The sequence below is a fragment of the Trichosurus vulpecula genome, chromosome 2 (assembly GCF_011100635.1).
Source record: "Trichosurus vulpecula isolate mTriVul1 chromosome 2, mTriVul1.pri, whole genome shotgun sequence".
NCBI classification, from domain to species: Eukaryota; Metazoa; Chordata; class Mammalia; order Diprotodontia; family Phalangeridae; genus Trichosurus; species Trichosurus vulpecula.
In genome coordinates this window covers 448,433-464,057 of record NC_050574.1, presented here as the reverse complement: position 1 = coordinate 464,057, position 15,625 = coordinate 448,433, and positions in this window count along the sequence as shown.

Sequence of the window (15,625 nt, the reverse complement as noted above, 5' to 3'; positions counted from 1 at the left end):
AGAAGACTTTGAAGAGTCCTTTGGACTGCAAGGAGATCAGATCAAATTAATTCATACAATTTACTGGAAGAACAAATACTGAAGTTGAAGCTTGAATACTTTGGCCATGTAATGAGAAGATGAGATTCACAGGAAAGACTTTGATGTTGGGAAGGATTAAAGGCAGAAGGAGAAGGGGATGGCACTGGATAAAGTAGGCAGTGTCATGGAAGCAATGAGCATGGGCTTGGAAAAACTTTGGGAGACAATGAGGAATAGAAAGGCCTTGCATGCCATGCTCCTTGGGATCATGAAGACTCAGAGATGACTGAACAATGAAAGTAGTTGCATCAATTTCTAGAAAGCATTTTTAATTAGCAATATTTAATATACAATATATCCCAATATTAGAAAAATGAAAAGATAATAGCACAAATGATCTTATGCATCTAAAATGTGAGATAAAATTACTGGCAGTCTAATGACCTGGAATAGCAATTTAGATTTGAAGATCTTTCCTACTCATTAATAGGCTATGGGTCCTGCTTATGTCACAGGAAGCCTAAGTCGCATCTAGTGGGAGGAGCTTGCTGAGAGGAAAAGGAAATTCTGAGAGAGCATTTGTGACAGAGCTGAGGGAGAGAGAAGGTGGTGGGGCCTGTGAGAACGCAGATGGCTTATGGGATCTGGTCCATTGGTGTCTGAATAAACGGTTTACTTTTTCTACCTTCTATGTGGAGAGTCTTGGATGTTTTGCGATACAGAACCACACAGGCATTTTGACAGTTATCATCTGTATTGTGATTATCGCCTTGCTGATACTATGCAATTTAATACATTTCCAAATTATCTTACATAGTAAATATCTTCATCTCTCAGTTTGACACTCTGGACTAATTGCATTCAGAGATAAGTGTAGCATCATTTTGCTCCAATAACACATTTATTTCTTATTCTTAAAATTTCCAAATATCGCCTTCATATCTGATTTATATATATATGTATATGTACACACATATACATATGTGTATGTATACAAATTGCATAAAATTTGACTGCTAGAAATCATTCATTTGGACCCATGCTCTATTTCAACCAGTATTAATCAGTTTGATATTCTACATAAATGATATAGGGATAGCTAGGCTCTTAGAATGGGCCTCAGACTTTAATGTGATATTCACTCCTTGTTCACCCAGGTTATGAGGGTCACTTACACAACCACAAGAATGCTGACAAAGATATCTCCATCTTGTTTCACTCAAATTTCATGTCCAAGCCCAGCATGGGTGAGATGCCTTGATTCTTTGGAAAGTTCCCCAAATTATTTTTGTGCCTCCAGATCATCCTCTCTTTTCCAACAATTGCAGGTGATCATCTTATGATCACTTAGTCAGTGGAAATGCCCCATGCTTCACCTAACCTGTGACCCTCCTGCTAATATGTCATTTTTGGCCCTCATGAACAAAATCTATCAACCAATGATATTCTGTATTTTGCAATGCCTCCTTTGCTTAGTTGAGTATCAAACCCTATAAAAACAAGATACTAGAAGAAGATGGGATCTCAGATTGTGAGGAAGATCTTAGGTCTACTTAATAAAGTGTCATTGGCTCAGAGCTCTGCCTCAGTCTCTTTTATTGTAGTTGGACAATTTTAGTTCTCACACTACCTTTTTAACTCTGGCAAGACAGTCTTTCATTTTTATAATCATTTTCCCCTTGTATTCAATTGTAACTCAAGGCAGTATCAGAGTAAACCAGAAAAACTGTTAACATTTTATTTGGTTGAAGCCTTCCAAAAGTAGGAGACCTAATCAAGAGAAATATTCTGTGGCTGTGCATGTATAACCTATATCCAATTGCTTGCCTTCTCAATGAAAGACTGGACAGGGAGGGAGAGAATTTGGAATTCAATTTCAAAAATGAATGTTGAAAATTGTTTTTGCATGTAATTGGGTAAAAATAAAATACTAAATCAAATATAAAAATAAAAGTCATGTAAATAGCACCCACTATTGATACTGTAGCAATAATATAATTGCATAATTAATCAAATGTTAAATCTGATACAGATCCAAGAAAAAATGAAACATGCTAGATTAGTTGTAAGAATGTTAAAATGAGAAATAAGATTATGTCCTTACAGCTTAATCACTTACAGAAGGCTAAGCAGGAGGGAGGAAGAAATCAGCATCATCAATCAGGGGGTTGAGCGAAGGCAGCTGGAAAGCAGGGACTTGCGTGAGCTCCCCACCACGTCCCTCCAAAAACCCATTAAAAATGGCTCTGAACAAATTCTAGAACTGCAGAACCCACAAAACAGCAGAGGGAAGCAGGGATCTATCCCAGGACAGCCTGAATGGTCGCTGGATGAGGTCTATCTCGCACGGAGTGGAGGGGAGCAGAGCTCAGCGTGGGAGGCAGCAGGACCAACCAGACCAGGAGCAGGACAGGCCCTAGGACCCTGAAGCAGTGAGCTGTGGCAGTTACCAGACTTCTCAACCTACAAACACCAAAGACAACAGAGAAGGTTAGTGGGAAAAACTGTGGAGGGATAGAGTTCATGGTTCGGCCACCACCCCAGGGGCAGCTGGGGAGGTGCAGCTACAGAACTACAGCTGCAGTTACTTCTGGTCCCAGGCCCACATGGTGGGAGGAATTAAGTGGTGGATCAGAGCAGGAGTGCAGAGCCTGCAGAAGATTTGCATCAGGTCCGGGTTGGTGGTTCTTGAGGAAGGAGGAGTGCTGGTGTGGCAGAGCTGGCTGTATAGAAATAGCTCTGAAATCAACAGCACATCCCCTCAAGCTTGGAACAAAGTACTCTTTGCTCTACAAGCAGTCATACCCTGACAAAAAACTCAAGGGTCAAGTAAGTTGGCTGGGAACATGGCCAGGCAGTGAAAACACACCCAGATTCAGTCTCAGACTTTGGAATCCTTCCTTGGTGACAAAGAAGACCAAAACATATGGCCTGAAGAAGTCAACAAAGTCCAAGAGCCTACACCAAAAGTCTCCAAAAAAAACATGAACTGGTCTCAGGCCATGGAAGAGCTCAAAAAGGAGTTGGAAAAGCAAGTTAGAGACGTAGAGGAAAAATTGGGACAAGAAATGAGAACGATGCAAGAAAACCATGAAAAACAAGTCAATAACTTGCTAAAGGAGACCCCCAAAAATACTGAAAAAAATATTGAAGAAAACAACACTTTGAAAAATAGACTAACTCAAATGGCAAAAGAGCTCCAAAAAGCCAATGAGGAGAAGAATGCCTTGAAAGGCAGAATTAGCCAAATGGAAAAGGAGGTCCAAAAGACCACTGAAGAAAATACTGCCTTAAAAATGAGATTGGAGCAAGTGGAAGCTAGTGACTTTATGAGAAATCAAGATATCATAAAACAGAACCAAAGGAATGAAAAAATGGAAGACAATGTCAAATATCTCATTGGAAAAACCACTGACCTAGAAAATAGATCCAGGAGAGATAATTTAAAAATTATTGGACTACCTGAAAGCCATGATCAAAAAAAGAGGCTAGATATCATCTTTCAAGAAATTATCCAGGAGAACTGCCCTGATATTCTAGAGCCAGAGGGTAAAATAGAAATTGAAAGAATCCACAGATCGCCTCCTCAAATAGATCCCAAAAAGAAAACTTCTAGGAACATTGTTGCCAAATTCCAGAGCTCCCAGGTCAAGGAGAAAATACTGCAAGCAGCCAGAAAGAAACAATTTGAATATTGTGGGAAAAAGATCAGGATAACACAAGATCTGGCAGCTTCCACATTAAGGGACCGAAGGGCTTGGAATATGATATTCCAGAGGTCAATGGAGCTAGGATTAAAACCAAGAATCACCTACCCAGCAAAACTGAGTATCATGCTCCAAGGCAAAATATGGATTTTCAATAAAATAGAGGACTTTCAAGCTTTCTCAGTGAAAAGACCAGAGCTGAATAGAAAATTTTACTTTCCAATACGAGAATCAAGAGAAGCATGAAAAGGTAAAGAAGAAAGAGAAATCATAAGGGACTTACTAAAGTTGAACTGTTTTGTTTACATTCCTACATAGAAAGATGATGTGTATGATTCATGAGACCTCAATATCATAGTAGCTGAAAGGAATATGCATATATACATATGTATACATATATATATACATATGTGTGTGTCTATGTATGTATATGTGTAGATACACACACACACACACACACACAAAGGGCACAGGGTGAGTTGAATATGAAGGGATGATATCTAAAAAAATAAAATCAATTTAAGGGATAAGAAAGGAATATATTGAGAGAGGGAGAAAGGGAGAGATAGAATGGGGTAAATTATCTGGCATAAAAGTGGCAAGAAAAAGTGGTTCTGTAGGAAGGGAAGAGGGGGCAAGTGAGGAAGAATGAGTAAATCTTGCTCTCATCAGATCTGACCTGAGGAGGGAATACCATACACATTCAATTGGGTATCTTACCCCACAGGAAAGAAGGAGGAAGAAGATAAAAAAGGGGGGATGATAGAAGGGAGGGCAGATGGGGGGAGGAGGTAATAAAAAAACAAACATTTTCAAAAAGGGACAGGGTCAAGGGAGAAAATTCAATAAACGGGGATAGGTTAGGAAGGAGCAAAACAGTTAATCTTTCACAACATGAGTATTGTGGAAGGGTTTTACATAATGATATGCACGTGGCCTATGTTGAATTGCTTGCTTTCTTAGGGACGGTGGGTGGGGAGGGAAGAGGTGAGAGAATTTGGAACTCAAAGTTTTAAAAACAGACATTCAAAAACAACAACAAAAAAAAGTTTTTTCATGCAACTAGGAAATAAGATACACAGGCAATGGGGCGTAGAAATTTATCTTGCCCTACAAGAAAGGAAGGGAAAAGGGGATGGGAGGGGAGTGGGGTGACATATGGGAGGGCTGACTGGGGAATGGGGCAACCAGAATATACGCCATCTTGGAGTGGGGGGAGGGTAGAAACAGGGAAAAAATTATAATTCAAACTTTTGTGAAAATCAATGATGAAAACTAAATACATTAAATAAATTAAAAAAAAACTTAAAAAAAATCAGGGGGTTGAGGAGAGGCCCTCACCCCATCCTCTTCTTCACACCTGTGATCCTAACTCCCGCTTTGGGCCGGGATGGTGTTCTACAATACTTTCTACCCAACGCAGATGAACTTTGGGTTTTTTCTGGCCTCCTTTAAATTATGGTTTCTGCCACACTCCCCCAAAAGGAGTTTCTTTTTTATAACCTATGTGTCTGTCTTATCATTTTGTGTATGTTTTGGTGTCTTTGTAAAATGTATGGCTTGTGAAGCTGCAGCAAAGATCTAGCTACAAGAGGCAACCTAGGTCCTAGACATACAGTCCACGTGTGACTTCCTGGCAGGCAAGTCCAAATATAGCTGAGTCCATCCACAGGTGAGTCCATCCTGAGCCGCAGTACCCAAGGAGGCATTTCATGTTTTTTTTTATTATTATTTAATTTATTTATTTAATATTTTTAGTTTTCAGCATTGATTTTCATAAGAGTTTGAATTACAAACTTTCTCCCCATTTCTACCCTCCCCCCCCCACTCCAAGATGGCGTATATTCTGGTTGCCCTGTTCCCCAGTCAGCCCTCCCTTCTGTCACCCCATTCCCCCCCATCCCCTTTTCCCTTACTTTCTTGTAGGGCAAGATAAATTTCTAGGCCGCATCACCTGTATATCTTATTTCCTAGTTACATGCAAAAACTTTTTTTTTGAACATCTGCTTTTAAAACTTTGAGTTCCAAATTCTCTCCCCTCTTCCCTCCCCACCCACCCTCCCTAAGAAGGCAAGCAATTCAACATAGACAACATGTGTATCATTATGTTAAACCCTTCCACAATACTCATGTTGTGAAAGATTAACTATATTTTGCTCCTTCCTATCCTATCCCCCTTTATTCAATTTTCTTCCTTGACCCTGTCCCTTTTTGAAAATGTTTGTTTTTAATTACCTCCTCCCCCTATCTGCCCTCCCTTCTGTTGTCTCCCTTTTTTATCTCCTTCCTCCTTCTTTCCTGTGGGGTAAGATACACGACTGAGTGTGTATGTTATTCCCTCCTCAGGTCAAATCCAATGAGAGCAAGATTCACTCATTTCCCCTCACCTGATCCCTCTTCCTTGCCTACAGAACTGCTTTTTCTTGCCACTTTTAAAATTTACCCCATTCTATCTCTCCCTTTCTCCCTCTCTCAATATATTCCTCTCTCATCCCTTAATTTGATTTTATTTTTTTAGATATCCCTTCATATTCAACTCACCCTGTGCCCTCTTTCTTTCTAAATATATGTATATTCCCTTCAGCTACCCTAATACTGAGGTCTCATGAATTGTACACATCATCTTTTCTTGTAGGAATGTAAAAAAAACAGTTCAACTTTGGTAAGTCCCTTATGATTTCTCTTTCTTGTCCACCTTTTCATGCTTCTCTTGATTCTCGTATTGGAAAGTAAAATTTTCTATTCGGCTCTGGCCTTTTCACTGAGAAAGCTTGAAAGTCCTCTATTTTATTGAAAATCCATATTTTGCCTTGGAGCATTTGCTCAGCTTTTCTGGGTAGGTGATGCTTGGTTTTAATCCACCTCCATTGACTTCTGGAATATCATATTCCAAGCCCTTCTATCCCTTAATGTAGAAGCTGCCAGATCTTGTGTTATCCTGATTGAGTTTTCACAGTACTCAAACTGTTTCTTTCTGGCTGCTTGCAGTATTTTCTCCTTGACCTGGGAGCTCTGGAATTTGGCAACAATATTCCTAGGAGTTTTCTTTTTGGGATCTTTGTCAGGAGGCGATCGGTAGATTCTTTCAACTTCTATTTTACCCTCTGGCTCTAGAATATCAGGGCAGTTCTCCTGGATAATTTTTTGAAAGATGATATCTAGCCTCTTTTTTGATCATGTCTTTCAGGTAGTCCAATAATTTTTAAATAATGTCTCTCCTGGCTCTATTTTCCAGGTCAGTGGTTTTTCCAATGAGATATTTCACATTGTCTTCCATTTTTTCATTCCTTTGGTTCTGTTTTATAATATCTTGATTTCTCATGAAGTCACTAGCTTCCACTTGCTCCAATCTAATTTTTAAGGTAGTATTTTCTTCAGTGGTCTTTTGGACCTCCTCTTCCATTTGGCTGATTCTGCCTTTCAAGACATTCTTCTCCTCATTGGCTTTTTGGAGCTCTTTTGCCATTTGAGTTAGTCTGTTTTTTAAGGTGTTGTTTTCTTCAGTGTATTTTTCAGTATTTTTTGGGTCTCCTTTAGCAAGTCATTGACTTATTTTTCATGGTTTTCTAGCATACTTCTCATTTTTTCTTCCCAATTTTTCCTCTACTTCTCTAACTTGCTTTTCCAAATCCTTTTTGAGCTCTTCCATGGCCTGAGACCAGTTCATGTTTTTCTTGGAGGCTTTTGATGTAGGCTCTTTGACTTTGTTGACTTCTTCAGGCCGTATGTTTTGGTCTTCTTTGTCACCAAAGAAAGATTCCAAAGTCTGAGTCTGAATCTGAGTTTTCACCGCCTGGCCATGTTCCCAGCCAACTTATTTGACCCTTGAGTTTTTTGTCAGGGTATGACTGCTTGTAGAGTATAGAGTACTTTGTCCCAAGCTTGAGGGGGCTGCGCTGTTGTTTTCAGAGCTATTTCTACACAGCAAGCTCTGCCACTCCAGTGCTACTCCTCCCCCAAGAACCGCCAACCCAGACCGTACTCAGATCTAAGCTGGCTCTGTTCTCCCGCTCAGATCTGCCACTTAATTTCTCCCACCAGGTGGGCCTGGGGCCAGAAGCAACTGCAGCTGTAGACCTCAGAGCTGCACCACCTCCGCTGCCCCTGTGGCAGTGTGTGAACTGCGAACTCCTTTCACTCTGTCCCCTGAAGTTTTCCCCACTAACCTTTTCTGTTGTCTTTGGTGTTTGTGGGTTGATAAGCCTGGTAACTGCCACAGCTCACTGCTTCAGGGTGCTAGGGTCTGTTCCACCTGGCTCGGGTCTGGTTGATCCAGGTGTGGCTCACACTGGGCTCTGCTCCGTTCTGCTCCCAGTTCTGTGCGATAGACTTTACCCTGTGTTTCAACAATCCAGCTAGCAGCTGTTGTGGGGGTGAAAGACCAACACAAGCCCAACAACAAGAATGCTACCAGCATGCTGCAAAAGCACTGTTTATTTTGATCTGCTTAACTAAGGAAAGCTACATTAAGGGTTTGACGAGCTTACTTTAATTCAGCATACAAGTATCATTCACTTAGTTCAGGGGAAAAGACCAGCACACTGAACTTGAGAGCAAATTACAAACAAATTACAAACATCAACAGACAGACCAAATACAGATTCATAGTTACCAACATCTGAGTTCATCCCGGGAGCTCAGAACAAGGGCTGGCCCAGAGTCACTTGCACCACCACTGCTGTGGGTAAGAGCTCCAAAGAAGAGGAAACCAATCCCTGGTTTTATATCTTTTTCAGGGTCAGGGGTGAGTCACACATGCGACTCACCCAGGTGACCTAGAATCGTCACAAAGACGTGACTTAAACCCACATGGTCTAAAAGCCTCTGATGTCCCAAACATGTCACTCAAACTCATGTGTAAACTAGGCCCTCCCTTAGTTAGCCCTACCTGGGGCCCCACCTTTGTTACCAATCCACACCCTCATAGGTTTTACACCTAATAGGGGTTTGGGCCTGGGGCTTAGCACCTAGTAAGGCTCAATGAAATACACTGAATTACTCAAAGGAAACAAAAGCCAACTAAGTGTTGAGCCCATTTTGCTCACCAACACACCCTGCAACCATTTAGGCTGTCCTGTGCTGGTGCCCTGCTTCCCTCTGCTATTTTGTGGGTCCTGCAGTTTTAGAATTTGTTCAGAGCCATTTTTATAGGTGTTTGGAGGGACCTGGGGGGGAGCTCGCACAAGTCCCTGCTTTCTAGCTGCCATTCTGGCTCAGCCCCCAAGGCATTTAATTTCTAAAGTCACTTAACATCCAAAGAACCATGAAGGATTACTTATCACTCACCAAATCAGAAGTTATAAGAATGGGTCGTTTTGGACCTACTCTATGCTCAAGAATGATCTCTTTTCCAGCCATATCTTCCTAGGATTCCGAGCTTGCAGGGAGATGATGTATTCAAAGAAGAGTACCAACTTTCTAGGTGCCTGGCCATAAGATAAGGCCATTTGAAATTTACAAGGATAGGGCAAGGTCAACTTGGTTCAGTTCTCAAGGATGGCACACAGATTTCATTTAGTTTCTCAGAGACTGAAGGTATTTGAAGCAACAAACTTGCCTTGGGAAGCCTGATTTCCAGGCGTTGCTGAGATATCAGTTTCCATGCTCAGAGCTTCTCTCCAATTAGCAATGCTCATATCCGAGCTATAACTTATACATCTAGCCAAAGATAACTGATGAGCTGCTTAGCTTAGACACAAAGAGAAGGTCTGGGCCTGTTACATGAGTTACAGAGAAGAATCACAGAGTGGAATAAAATATAAAATATAGAAAAGAAAAAGCCTGCATAGGATTTTCCAAGGAAAATTGCCTTGATATTCTAGAACAGGGCTGTCCAAAATGTGGCCCACAGGCCACATGTGGCCCTCAGTGAGATTCATGGGGCCTGCCTACAAGCATAGAAATTTACATAAATGTTTTATTAAAGGAAGCTGAGCTACCAGAGCTCTCACTAAAATGGCAAATCAAAATATATTGTCTATTGTTTCAATAAAAACGTAAGGTTGGACAGCCCTGTTCTAGAACCAGGGAGCGAAGTGGAAATTGAAAGAATCCACCAATCACCTCCTGAACCATCCCAAAATGAAAGCTCCCAGGAATATTATAGCCAAATTCCAGAGCTCCCAGATCAAAGAGAAATACTGCAATCAGCCAGAAGACAACAATCCAAGTAGCATGTTGCCACTTTCAGAATAACACAAGATTTAGCAGCTTCTACACTAAAGGATCAGAAGGCTTCACATATTATATTCTAGAGTGAAAAGGAGTGAAGTTTACAACCAAGAATCACCTACCCAGAAAAATTTCAATGTCCATTCTTCAGGGTGAAAAAACCGGATATTCAATTATATAGAGGACTTTCAACCATTCTTGATAAAACAACCAGAGCTGAATAGAAAATTTGACTCACACATACAAGACTCAAGAGAGGCATAAAAAGGTAAACAGGGAAAGAGGAATTGTAAGGGACTTAATAAGGTTAAACTCTTTATATTCCTGCATGGGAAGATGATAATTGTAACTCATAGGAACTTTCTCATTATTAGGGCAGTGAGAAGGAGAATATATAGATAGATGGCATAGGTATGAGTCGAGTATGAAGAGATGATATCTACCAAACAAAACAAAACATAAGGAATGAGAAAGGAATGCACTGGGAGAAAGGGAAAGGAAGAGGTACAATCAAGTAAATCATATCCCATAAAAGAGGCAAGAAACAGTTTTTACCAGTGGAGGGGAAGAGTGGGGGAGGCAAGGAGGAATGTGAGAACCTTACTTTCAGCAGTATTGACTCTCTTTGAGAAAATAACATACACACTCAATTGGGTATGGAAATCTATTTTACACTACAGGAAAGCAGGAGGCATAAAAAAAGGTGGCGTTGATAAAAGGGAGGGTATATTGGGGGAGGCAGCAGTCAAAAGCAAAACACTTTTGAGGAGGGACAGAATGAAAGCAGAGAAAGAGAATAAAATAAATGGGGATATAGGACAGAGGGAAATACAGTTTCTGATAAAGGCCTCATTTCTCAAACAAAGAAAGCTGAATCAAGTTTATAAAAATAAGAGCCATTCCCCAGTTGATAAATCATCAAAAGATATAAAGAGTTGTCCAATGAAAATAATCATAGCTATCTATAGCCATGTGAAAAAAAATGCTCTAAGTCACTATTGATTGAAGAAATGCAAATTAAAATGATTTGGAGGTGCTACCTCATACCTATTAGGTTGGCTAATAGGACAGAAAAGGAAAATGACCAATGTTGGAAAGGATGTGGGGAAAATGAGATATTAATACACTGTTAGTGGAGTTGTGAACTGATTCAACCATTCTGTGGAGTAATTTGGAACTATGCCCAAAGGGTTATAAAACCATGCATACCCTTTGATCCAGCAATACCACTACTAGGTCTATATCCCAAAAGAGATTTTTAAAAAAGGAAAAGGTTCTATATGTACAAAAAACATTTATAGCAGCTCTTTTCTGGTGGCAAAGAATTGGAAATTGAGGGGATGTCCATCAATTGGGTAATGGCTGAACAAACTGTGGTATGTGATTATGATGGAATACTATTGTGCTATAAGAAACAATGAGCAGGATGCTCTCAGAAAAACCTGGAAAGACTTACATGAGCTGGTATAAAGTGAAATGTACTATGTACAAAGTAACAGCAATATTGTACAATGCTCAGCTGTGAATGACTTAGCTATACTCAACAATACAATGATCCAAGAAAACTCTGAAGGACTTATAATGAAAAATACTGTCCATCTCCAAAGAAAGAACTGATGGCGTGTGAATTCCAGATTGAAACATCCTTTTCTACTTTCTTTATTTTTCTTGAGTTTTTTTTGTCTATGTTTTCTTTTACAACATGACTATTAAAGAAATGTTTTTGCATGACTATACATGTATAACCTATATTGAATTTCTTGCCTTCTCAACGAGGGGGTTGGGGTAGAGAGGGAAGAAGGAAGAGAATTTAGATCTCAAAGTTTTTTAAAATGTTAGAAAATTGTTTTTACATGTAACTGGAGGAAATAAAACACTATGTAAGTACCAAAAAATTGTTATTTAGTAAATATTGTTGGGAAATCTTAGAAAGTTGTCTGGCAGGAATTGGGCATAGACCAATATAGTAAACCCTGTAACAAGATAAAGTCAAAATGGATATGTGACTGTAGCAACAATTCAGCTAGCAGCTGTTGTGGGGTGTAAGACCCAACAAGACCAGCAACAAGAGCTGCCAGCCCAGGTTCTTTGATCTGCTTTACTAAGGAAAGTAACATTAAAGGGTTAACAATCTCACTTTAATTGTACATACAAATATCATTCACTTAGTTCAGGAGGAAAAGCCAGCCCCCTGAACTTCAGAGCAAGTACAAACAAATTATGAACATACACAATATAAACAGACCAAATCACAATTCATAGTTACCAAGAAAGCATCAATGTCTGGGTTCACAATCCAGGAGACTCTTAACAACGGCTTGCCTAGAGTCACATGCCACTCTTCCAGTGGCTGAGAGCCCCAAGGGAAGACACCAACCTCTTGAGTTTATATATTCTATTCAGGGTCAAAAGGCTTCACACATGTGAGACTTACCCACTAACCTAAAAGCGTCATAAACATGCGTCTTAAATCCACGTGGCCTAGGCTTTCCCTTGAGGCAAGGAGGTCATCAAAGACTCTTGATTTAATCAAAGAAACAAAGGCCAGACTCTTCAAGGGCACTTGATAAAATAAATGCTAAAAGAGAAAACAGTAAAAGAAAGTCCCACCTTAATTACCAATACAGTAACCTCGATATAAAGAAAGATTCCACAAGAAAAATAGAAGAACATGGAACATATTACCTAACAGACCCACGGAGAGGAGAATAATATATGCAGAAACAAGAGACAGAGAATATTTTTCAGGTATACAATTGCTTATTTCAATTATATTATATTTAAAAATATATATATTTAAAATATATATATATTTAAAAATTCTTGTATAATAAAACCAACATAGCCAAGATTAGAAAGAAAGCAGAAAATTTCATAGCGGGTCTCTCAGATAAAGGTCTTATTTCTCAAAAACATGAACTTTGTCAAATTTGTAAGAATACAAGTTATCAGAGAATTCTGGGAAGATGGTGGAGTGGGTCAGAAAACTTTCTACGCTCCAATTTCCTCCACAAAAAAAAGCAGAACATCACCTCAGAGCAGCAGAAACAATCAGGTTAATACAGTTGTCCTCCTAAGACAATTGGAGAAGACCCCAGGAAAGACCTGACCTCCAGGGCCAGAGGTTTGGCCTGAGTGAAGTGCCAACACCTTCAGGTTGACTCTGAAGAATCAACAAACAACAGGCCCTGCACGCGGCAGCGGCGGGGGGGGGGGGGGGGGGGGGGGGGGGGGGGGGGGGGGAGGGGGCGGGGGCGGTGTTGTCTGATGTCAGAGTAGGAGAAGATTGAAGGACCTTCCACTGTGCTGACCAGATGCATCCCTGACTCTGGCTGCAAGAAGGAGATTCCCACACACCTGCTGAGTGCAGTAGTGTAGGGCAGGGATGCTGTTGGCTGTGGGTACTTGCAGGAGAACAGAGTCCCTGGTTTCAGTTCCAGGGCAGACAGGACAGCTGTAGTTTTCAGCCACTGAGGGACCACAAAGAGCAAGATAGTTTGTAGGCCAGTGTATCTGGGGGGGCCCTAGCTGTGGCTTAGGGGCAGAGTGGAGAGCCCAAAGTTGGGCCCCAGGACAAAGCTGAAGAAATAACAGTAAGAAGGACCTGAGGTTTAGGGCAGCATTCTCCCTACTTTAGGACTGCAACTTGATTACACTAACAGCCTCTAAAAGCCAAATGAAACAAAAATAAATTCATACAAATAAGTAAGCAAAGGAGAAAGAACCCAAACTTAGAGAGTCACTATGGGGATAGAGAAGATCTGGGTTCATATTTAGAGGAAGATAGTGGAACTTAAAAAAACAGGAGCCACTCCTTTTTCAATGAGAAATGTCAAATGGTCCCAAGCACAAAAAGAGTTCTTGGAAAAATTTTAAAAGGACTTTAAAAAATCGAATAAGAGAGATTGAGGAAAAATTAGGAAAAAGATAGAAAATTAGAAAATAATAGCAATCCAAGATTATCAAGAAATATCAAGAAAATTATAAAAAGAAAGCCAAGCAATTGGAAATAGAGAATCAAAAATTAAAGGAAGAAAATAATTCCCTTTAAACTAGAATTGGTCAAGGGAAAACTAATGATGTTCTAAGACACCAAAAAAAATCATAAAACAAAATCAAAAGAATGGAAAAATAGAAGATGAAGTAAAATGTCTCATCAGAAAAACAACCAATCTGGAGAAAAGAGGAGAAATAATATAAGAACACTTGGACTACCTGAAAATTATGATTAAAAATAATTTGGATACAATATTACAAGAAATTATCAAGGAAATTGTCCTGAAGTTCTAGAACAAAAGGCAAAGTAAAAATAAAAAAAAAAATCCACCTATCACAACCTAAAAGAGATTACAGGAGGAAAATTTACAGGAATATCATTGTCAAGTTTCGAAGCTCCTCGGTTAACGAGAAAATATTGGAAGCAACAAGAAAAAAATAATTTAGGTATCATGGAGTTATAATAAGGATTACACAAGACCTAACAGATGCTACACTGAAGGACCATAGGTTCTGTAGAGCAAAAGAACTGGGATTACAACCAAGGGTAACAACCCAGCAAAGTCAATTATAATCCTGAATGGAAAAAATGGACATTTCATACGTAGAGCCTCTATCAAATTGCACACTGTCTTGGAGTGGGGGAGGGGGGAGGGGGAGGAAATTTGGAACTCAAAATCTTATGGAAGTGAATGTAGAAAACTAAAAATAAATAAATACTTTTTTTTAAATGGACATTTGACAAACTCAAAGACAAAGGCTTTTGTGATAAAAAAGCCCAAACTTAAGGGAAAATTCAACATATAACATCCAGGAGAAATATAAAGTAAGCAATAAAGATGAATTATAAGGGACTCAATAAGGTCAAATTGTTTAGTTCATGTAAGTGAAAAATTAGCAATACTCTAATGATTGTTGTCATTATGTAGGTAGTTTGGAGGAAAGGTGTGGGCTGAGCTGAGTAAGATGAGTGGTTCTTAAAAAAATAAAACTTTTGGGAGAGATAAAAAGGAGTACTTATCTCGTACAAATGAAGCACAGAAGGAAAACGATACAGAGGAAGCTAGCGAGGTGGGTAGCACTGGAACCTTACTTTCATAAGTAATGGGTTAATGAAGGTACAACACATATATCTAGAAGGGTATAAAGGTCTTCTAAATTCAGAAAGCAATAATAGGGCAAGGGGATAGAGGAGAGAGAGGATGAGGATGGACTGTTAGAGGGGTGGCTAGTTTGAGGAATAGGAGGGCAAAGTAGCAGTAGAAGTAAAGCAGGGATAGTGTAATGAAGGTGAGGAAGATAGAGAGGTAAAATAGGAAGAAGGAAAATAAACAAGTAATTGTAACTTAGAATGTGAACGGGACAATTCTACCTGTAAAACGGAAAAGTATAGCAGACTAGAAATTTGAATTCAACAATATGTTGTTGAACGGAATGTTGTTTTCAGGAAATATAAAAATGAGAGATACACACAAAGATAAAATAAAGGGCAGGAGTAGAATTCAGTATGAAAAAAAGCAGGGATAGTAATCATGATCTCAGGCAAAGTTCAAGTTAAACTAGATTAAATCAAAAGCAAAAAATAGAGAAACTATGCTATGTGTCAGCAATATTATTCAATATTGTTTTAGACCATTTAAAATACCTAGACAGTATAAAATACCTGAGTATACACATGCCAAAACAGACACAGGAAGTATATGAACATAAACGTAAAACACTTTTTATAC